Source organism: Nelumbo lutea, chromosome 1 (genome assembly GCF_056320005.1).
Source record: "Nelumbo lutea isolate HS-2025 chromosome 1, American lotus-T2T, whole genome shotgun sequence".
In the NCBI taxonomy this organism is placed as follows: Eukaryota; Viridiplantae; Streptophyta; class Magnoliopsida; order Proteales; family Nelumbonaceae; genus Nelumbo; species Nelumbo lutea.
Window position 1 is genome coordinate 200,142,066 of NC_142684.1, and position 9,514 is coordinate 200,151,579.

General features: G+C 35.0%; 1 long non-coding RNA gene across 1 annotated transcript; it reads right to left on the reverse strand.

The window, feature by feature from the left end:
• Positions 1-60: 60 nt before the first annotated feature.
• LOC148880333 (uncharacterized) lies at positions 61-4,165 on the reverse strand. Its single transcript, XR_016104526.1, has 2 exons — positions 3,560-4,165; positions 61-580 (listed from the first exon to the last, which is right to left on the reverse strand). It is a non-coding gene; the product is annotated as an uncharacterized LOC148880333 (long non-coding RNA).
• Positions 4,166-9,514: the final 5,349 nt, after the last annotated feature.

The window sequence follows — 9,514 nt, forward strand, 5'->3', positions numbered from 1 at the left end:
TGTCCCATGAACATATATATATATATATATACCTTTATATGCACTAAACACCAACACATATGTAACGACACTCTTTAAATGAAGACCCAAAACCAAAGTCTTAATATAAATATTTATGAAAAAGCTCAGGATAGGCCAATACAATATTATCAAGTGTCGCGTTTTGGTGATTTATTGCTTCTACGTGCTGCCTTCTGTGCACTATATTCCAACACAACATCTTCTGGATCTATGCTTAATACCATGTTTTAAGTGACTGGAATTTAGAAATCACGGTTTCAATACTGGCTGCACTTCACCTGATTTTGATGCCTTACGCAAATGATTCGTGGAAGCGATGACGGAAATAGATAAAATTTGGGGTGCTCCTTCCTCCACGCCAACACCATAACATCTATCACCACACTTGCAACTTTTGAATTTTGATGCGAAAAGAGCAGCTAAAAGTGATTTGACCCGTTGATCAGTTTATGAGACGACGAGAATGGTCCGAGTTGATTCCGGAGGATTCCTGCGGCCCAGGCCCAACCAATAATGACTACTTTACACGTCAGGCGGTTTCCACCTCAGACAGATTTGACTGCAAAATTAATATAATCCTCAGAGGCTCACACAACGAATCAACGCAAAGATGAGGCTGAATAAGAATAATAAATTATTAAGGACTCCTCCACGTGCCCAAACCAAAATTTCCCGGGTGAAGGTAGCGTCACGGAAGTGGGCTTTATTATTTATTCAGGCAAATTTCCATCTTCCGCTTCTTGTATTTTAAAATTTGAAATCAGGTTGGTTTGTTTTTCTGGATTTGTCCCACTCTCACCAATAAGTGATAACCAATCAACTGGTTATTTGGATTTAGGAGGAATTCAATGCGGTGTTGGTAACTGTTCAAGGTTTTGTTCGGGAGAAGTGGAAATGCGGACTCAATGTATTATTATTATGTAATGAAATTTTTTACAATTTTTAAGGTATATTTGTATTCAAAATAAGAGCAAAATTTGCATAAAAAAATTTTGCATTCAAAATTGATCATGTTAAAAAAGCATATTTCAATCTTAGGATTCATGTTTATACCCGTTACAAATTAACCAACTTTAACTTTACATTTACATGGACACTTCCCAAATAAAACATCACATAAACTGCAAAAATACTTATTTATCCATGCTCTAAAGACACATCCGCTTTGCCCAGTCGACAAGGGAAAATGTTTTCAAGTTGGGCAGTGGGGTAGTCATCTTACCAAAGAATTCACCTGCCATGCATGTATGCTTGAATAAAACGATGGCCAATTGCCAAATTTTTCAAAAAAATCTTGATCAAAAGTAAAGAAGTACTAAGCTATGGGGCGGGGAGCTCAACTTTCAATATTAAAGCTATGCACATCTACAAATGAGGGTAAAGATATAAATAAATTAGCTTCATACAATCAAACTTAACTTTTATAACCACCCCCAAAACTAAGGCAAGTTTCTACACCATTTAGTAAATATTGTAAAGTAGTACACAAGACACCATTTAGGGGTTCCTATTTGCAAAGGCTAGTACAATTGCAGTGATTTTGAGTTAAATTTTCACAAGGTGGAAACATAATTTTCAAGGCGTCTAGGTGATTTTGAGCAACACTAGGGCACATAGGTGATAATAATTTATAATATAAAGGACCAACTTTGGATAGTTCCATATTTTTATATACTATTCAACATGTATATTAATTGAAAAAACAAACAATTCTATTATTAGGAACACTAAATTTTCTCTAAAAATGTAGCAAGTCATCACATCTAAAAGATAAAAATCTTATATATATATATATATATATATATATATATATATATATATATATATGTGTGTGAGAGAGAATAGGAAAATAATTTTATTTCCAATTGGTTTTAAATTTTATATTTCATTTTCATCATTAATTAAAGTATTTATTATTTATCATACTTATTCTTGTCTAATATGAGAATATATGGTATTAAAGATGTTCCCAAATTTTTCTTTAATTTTTATATTTTTTGCATTTTATCAAGTTTTAATTTTTTTATTAGTTAATTGTGGCAGCAATGCAATATAGGTTGGCCTATTTGACTCAAAATTGTTTAATTTCTTACCAGCACATAAAAATACAGTTTTTCCAAGTCAATTTCAGAAGTATAAGTTTTTATGTTATTAGAATTATTTATGTATGGATTTAATTAGTGGAATTTAGTAATTAAAAGAAACAAAAATGACTTAAATGTATGGTTAGATGAGGGTGAATAAGAGTTAATACCTTAAAAGGAATTTAATGAAAGAGAATTGAATGCAATGAATAATAATATTAAAATTACATTTTCTGCTCTCATAATAGATAGGGACCCTATTTAAGAAAAAGGTATTTTAGTCCAAATAATTCTAGAAATCTTAGACCCTATTTGTACTTTTTATACTGTGTATGTGTATGGCTGATGTGGGAGCATTTATATTACACAGCTACACTATTGCTTAATTAAGGGTAATAAAATTCCCTGCATGCAAAAACTCTCAGCACACTCTCAAAGCATTGGAATTGAGCTGCATAGTGGAAACACCCCATGAATTAAAAATATATGTAGGGATGTGATTGGATGCTTTGTAAGAAAAGTTTTTATTTTTCGGAGACCTAGATCCCAAAACAGAATCTAATATTCAACAAGAAATCATGTCTACTAATTATTAGACAAAGTAGTCACTATTACTTATGTCTATTATTCAATAATAAATAATATTAGCAAAGAAATTAATAAATAAAATAAGGGCACATGACCAGTCCTCCAAAACCAAAACAAACTGTAGAACAATAATGAAATAGAAGATTAGGTCGTTCGAGCTAGAAAGAGAGAGTCATGTTGGCAGTACAACTTCTTTCAAGGTAATCCACAATCAAATCTACCGGTGAAATAATTTTACCTGTAAAATTTCATTTCTGTAATCTAAGAAGTCTCTTTCTCTCAAGGGAACCCTTTTAATCTCTTACAATATCACCATATTAGAATCTCCATTGCAACTTCTCTACCTTCTCCATTTCAACCTTGTTTGTTTGTGGATCTTTCGTTTCTCTGTTCTATTACCGGCCATGCTATTTTCCAAACTCAAGTAAGTATTCTCGCCTTTCTAGATCTGATTGTCATTTCTGGTTTGAGTATTATTTATTATTTTCAATCTACAATTTGCTTTTAGTATTCTCTCTATTTATCTGGTTACTATTTTTGGTTTGACTCTTTTGTTTAAAGTTTTATTAATCATGTGTTTGAAAATTTCAGGGTAGATTTTGAAATTTTGAGAAAGAAAATAAAAGGTAAAAGAGTGATAAGTTTTTTTAAAAAAAGGTTTTTAACCAATAAAGACAACTTTTTGCCCCTAATATCAATAAAAATAACATACATTTTTCATATAAGGGTATTGAATACATTTGCTCGTTTTCCTCCTCTATATTCATGCGAATGGAACTTCACAAATACCCGAAGATCTTAGTAAAACAAAGTCGTGAGAAACTTGTTATCAAGTTGTAGAAGAGAACGGAGAAGAACCCCTTTACCTGCCTTACTACTCACGTAACGCAAAAGCTGTATTGCAATGAGCTGCTGGTCATTTTACAATCCAATGAGCTGTCGGAAATACGATGCCGAAAAAATGATTCTTTTCTGCAGCTCATTATCTTTTGTTAGAATCTTACCAGAAATACGAACTGTCTGTTTTACCGACTGTGCATGTGAGAAAAACCTGATGATTTATCACTGGGATTCTTCTTTTCTCCTTTTTTTTCTCCTGAAAAAAATCTTGAAGCGGCGTAGAGCAAAGGAATGAATGAAAAAAAAAAAAGGTGATGCTTCCCTTGTCTATCTTTTGAGGAAATATTTGCCTATTTGAACTTTTGGAGTTCATAGATTTTTTTTTTTCTTTGAATACTTGAGAGTTACATAGAGGAAGATGAGTTTTTCGATCGAGTTGGTTGGTTTTTAGACTCCGTGGAATCTGTTTTATGGTCGGTGCTGCGCATTGTTATCGGTACATGTCGACACGTTTAAGATGATTTGAGATGTTTTGAACATTTGTTTTGGTTTTGTCTTTTGCAGCAGCTTATTTTATTTATTTTTAGTAGTTTGTCTTCGTTAAAATCAAAATTATTTAACCAGAAGGGACTGTTCGTTAAAATCAAAATTATTTATTTTTAGTAGTTCTAATATAGATTGTCCCAAATTTTCAAACTAATAAGGATCAATATTTTTCAAAAGTACTCTCTCTAATGGTGTTGGTGTTATCAATTCAAATTTGGAGGATTGAGTTCAAGCTTTATCTTTAATCCACAAAAGCAAAAGACGATCCTTTACTAGATGTAGATAAAACAAACCAAAATTCTTAGCTTTCATGGTCGTCTTTAAAAATTCCAATAGAATAATAGTGTCCTTATTTCTTATGTACTCAGCAAGTAACAACCCAGACATAAATAACAGTACAATCAAGGGATGGTGTGCTGATAGAGAGGAAATGCCCCCAATTCTTTCCGTTCTGCCCTTTCCTTCTTTACAATAGCCAATATCCTGAAGGTAACTCCTAAATGGTGTCTGCATTGCCTACAAATCTTCGAGAAGGTATTCGTGCATGAGACGCTGGTTCCTCGCATCAATGATCTTAAAAGTAAGGCAAGCCATAGCTTCCTTGATATCTAGATTGTACATCGAGTCATAGAGGTCATCATATCAAAGCCTGTATTTCTTGAGACATTTGATTTGGAGAGGGATTTCATATTGAGCAACGTACCAATTGGGTTCGTTGTTCGTGAAGGGTGTAGCCCAAAGGCCTGTTGGGCTGTTGGGCCTCCATAGCCTAGCAAAAGCCATTCTTCTTAAGTAGATTTGTCATAGGCACGACAATCAATTCATGTCCTTTGATGAATCCTTAGAGTACATCGAGCTCAGCTTCGTCTCTCTCTCTCTCTCTCTCTCTCTCTTTCATTGTTCGTGAAGGATGGTGATCCTTTCACAACTAACCGCCTCAAGCCCAATTGAGATGTTACTCAATGCAGCATTGCCTCAAGGTATTGGGAAATTTTGTTTTTCAGTTTTTTATTTAATTAGTTTTATAAATTTTAAAGGAAAATAGTGAATTTTTGAAAGAAATATAAGACACATATGACGTTAAATCAAGCGGAATGTTGAAGGTAGTTAAGAGAGGAGTTTTATATGTCTAATAACACCATTTTACATGGGAGGTTTAAGTCCTTTGAGAAATTACAGGGGAGATATATGAGTATTTAGGAGAAATATTAGGGGAAGTTTAAGTCTTTTACCCTTAAAAAAAACATTGATAAATTTAAGTTAATTTATAAAAATTCAGGTATATTTATATCTTTTGTTAAAGTTTTAAAAGTGTGAAAATCAGCTCTAGATACGGATGACCCATCTTAACATATTTGGGTTTGCTGCACAGATTTGGGCAATTTGATACATCTTATCATATATGGGCCAGACCTTGGACTAAGTTTATAGCCTTATTTATGAATCCAGGCCTAGTTTCGCATGGTTTGATCCAATTTCGGCCCATGTACATATATACCTGGCCATGATCCAGAGTCAACAAACCAAATAGCCTACAATGAATTTTGATAACAGACATGGGATAGATTGACATTTCACTCCAACCTTCATAGGGTTGGAGGGGCTACAGCCCCTAACACAGCCATCAAGAGCAGATAATTCAGACTCAACTTGTTTGCCCTTGTATATTAGGATAACTTTGGTTGTTGGGGGGCCAACAGCTTATGGCGTTAAGAACGTTTCTGAGCTGAAAACGTTAACCCATTTACGCCCATATCTATCTTTTGGTTAAAAGAAAATTAAGGGGCAATTATTATTTTATCCTACGTGGCATTTTCAAGAATGTTGTGAACAGCATAGGTTGATTGTTACTTGTTAGTCCCCAACAGCCAAAGTTTTTCTATATCGGCTATCGGATCACATCTAATGCTAATCAACACAATGACACTAAACAACTAATTCATTAATGGGCTGCCCTTCGGTCAAGACAAATGAAGGGAGTTGAATACTGGTTCCATGCATTAATCACATCTTTAGGACCCAAGACCAAGACATGGTGAGCCGATGCAAGGGATGGACTCAAGGAGCACCTGACACCGTGTTCCACCTTAATTACTGAATTACGTACACAAAGGAATTCCATGATTTTGGAATACTTTGGCTGCAAATGCATTCCTGGTTTTAGAGTAATATCATGGTACGTACATTGTGAGTGTTATGGTGTATACTAAAGACTGACATCCATTAAGAAATAAGGAATCATAGTTTATGCAAAATGTTAGAAACGCATATGAATACAAATGTCTCAATTGAATTTTAACCCCAAAATTTACTACCTCCTGGTCATCCTAAATTTTATCAATAAAATTAAAACATACGCCTAGGAGGGGGACATAGAAATCTTATCCTTCGAGAAAAAGCTATACATGAGGCAAATTGACTCGTAGATAAACAACTGTCCGAGTACCTGAAAAACATAACAAAACTCATCGGATACGCAGCAGGTAGGGAAGACCAGAAATGTCTTCTCGAATATGACTTCTAACGTGTAAAGGACATTCATAGGAGTGAACCACATTAAAAAAATAGTAAGTCCGTACACCCAAGATTACCCGCAACTCGAATCGGTCAGGGGTCTGGTTATTGGTTCACCCGAATGATCGATCCGTTCTAATAAAAAAGTTTAAAATTTTGAAAAATGGTCAAAACCGTTTGAACAGTTAATAAGTCGGTTCAGTGGTTTGTTGACCAAAATCAACGGTTTTGAGGAAAAAAACAGTTTTGGGGAAAAACAAAATCGGTCAGGTGATCAGTTCCCAGTTTTTCTAGTCCGGTTCAATTTTAAAACCATGCCCGTAACACGTACACAATCAATAAGCGCCTGACATTCAAGGACCATATTAATGGTTACACCTAGGGCTGTTCACAGGTCAATTTGGTTCAATTACATTTAATTTTGTCAACCAAACTAAAATAATGGGATTGAATTTAAGACCAACCGAAACCGACCAACAAACAGTGAGAACCGACCTAATTTTTCATTTTGTTTTACATCGGTTTAATTGGTTTTAATTAAACCGAACCGAAATAATGCTTTTATAACATAAAATATCAATCTGCCCGTTTACCTATACTCCTACAATTGCAATCCACCGGCTGTTGTAGTATCGGATTTCATTAATTTCTTCATTTCAAAAAGTTTGTCCATTAACGTTTTTACTTTTTATCAAATTAAATGGAGAGATATGGCTGAAAAGACAAACTAATGCAACAACAGTAAATAAAAAAAAGACAAAAGCACGTAACAGTACGAAGGTCATAACTCATATATATATGTCTAGCGGTTCGGGTTGGTTTTACGTTGGATTACAAAAACGATAACCGCAGCCGGACCGCGTAATTGGTTTTTGTCATGTTCTAAACTGAGACCGACCGTATCATTTTAGAAACTGACCATATCGGGTCAAATCGGTTTGATTTGATTGATTTTACCGGTTTACAATATTTCGAGAACAGCCCTAGTTACACCATAAAACTGGACCTCATTCTAGGTATCACGAATCCAAAGTAATTGGAACCCCAAATTGTCCATCCGAACACGTTGTAGCCAAATACAATTATTATGAAATTGTTTACTGAAAAAAATCTCATGGGCGTTGATTAAGTGAGAAGACAAGCAATGATGACACCGTTCCCTCCAAATCTCCCAAACAATTAATAAAAAAGATTAGAGAAACAAACCAGCCCCACTGGTTATTATGAACAAGACCGATTTGAATCCATCAGAACACTCACTGGGATATCGTGTCATTGTAAAAAAATTGGAATACCCAAGGGCGAGCTGAAAAGCATTCCACACTTTCCTTGAAAGAATTCCTTTAATAAAAGGATGCTGAATTGACTCATAGTCAGGAAATCTACAGCACACACAGCGAAACACTATAGGAGTCCCCAGAGATTGAATATTAGCATCAATTGGCAGTCCATCTCTTAACTAATTTTTTAAGAGGGAGATGAGCATCCCAAGTGTGACTCCAACATCTATCCTCCTGTCCTATAGATCGAACAATATCCCAAGCCTTTTTAGCTGTAAAGACGCCACTAGTTGAATTCTTCCAAATCACCTTATATTCATTATTGGAGCTAGAAATATGAAAGGAAATAATTTCATTCACCTTTCATTCTGAAATAAGATTCCAGAGGAGAGGAGAGGAGAGGATCATTCCAATCTCCATCTTCCAAAACAACATCCTTCACGGTCAAAGAGGTAGTGACTTCAACATTATCTCTGGTAAAAGGAGAAAGGGGACTATCACTCACCCAAGTATCAAGCCAAAAAGAAATATCTCCTTCACCCAACAACTACTTAAGAGTTTTCCAACACAATATCAGCAAAATTCAAATTTCTTTTCCAAGTTTTAGACTGAAAATTAGTTCCGTTTAAGAGAGCCAGGTGAGAGTTATGGAGGCATTTCTTATGAAAGAAACGATCCCATAAAGAGTTCCCATAGACAACATTCCACAAAGATTTTATATCAAGAGCCGCATTCAGCACCCCTTCACGAAAAGGTTTACAAATTGTATTCTACGCCACCCAATGGTGTTTTGAATTGCCATCACAATCAGCCCAAAGAAGATCTGAGATAATTTTACCCCTAAAGGAGAGAAACTTCCTTTTCCAACCTTACAACCTTGCCCGAATTTTTTTCAGCAGCCCATCAAACGTATCACTACTATATCTCTTCCTTTGCAAATAGGGACTCCCAAGTATGTGAGGGGGAAACTTTTCCAGGAAAACCCTACCCACCATTCAATAATAGCAATACAGGAAGCAGAGGCATGTTAAGAAGAAGAAGTACGGAAACCCCTATAAGCCGAGTTAAAGAGTTGTTCTCCCCTGTAGCAAAAATAACGGTGTCATCCGCATAAAGAGAATGAGAAATAGTACAACATCCTTTGGGTAAGTGATAATAGTGAACTGAATTATTAGTCATCAACATTTTGAGGCTCCTACTTAAAACTTCCTCTACTATAAGATAAACAGGTATGGAGGTAAAGGGTCGCCTTTTCAAAGCCCTCTAGAAGAGTAAAGAAAAAAAAAAACATGAGTCACACTATTAACAATAACCGAGAAGAACCAGCAATTTGATATCCACTCCTCAGAAAAGCCAGTCTCAATTGAATACTTTCACCGGTAAGCATTTGTTAGGTTGTTGCCTAACACAGGGCTCTTCAAGGGAGCCTACCTCTTGAAACAAAAGAGAGAGAGAATGAATGCATACTACCCCTGATCTTTCTTTTATTATTTATAACTGTGATACAAATCATAAAATCATACAATTCTATTTTGTATTCCGTTGTGGTCGTTGCGCTTCAGTGTATTGTTTATAGGATGACGTGGCATTTTGTTGTAAACCTGACTTATTGTTTTGGGTATTTGTGTCTTAACAATTCCT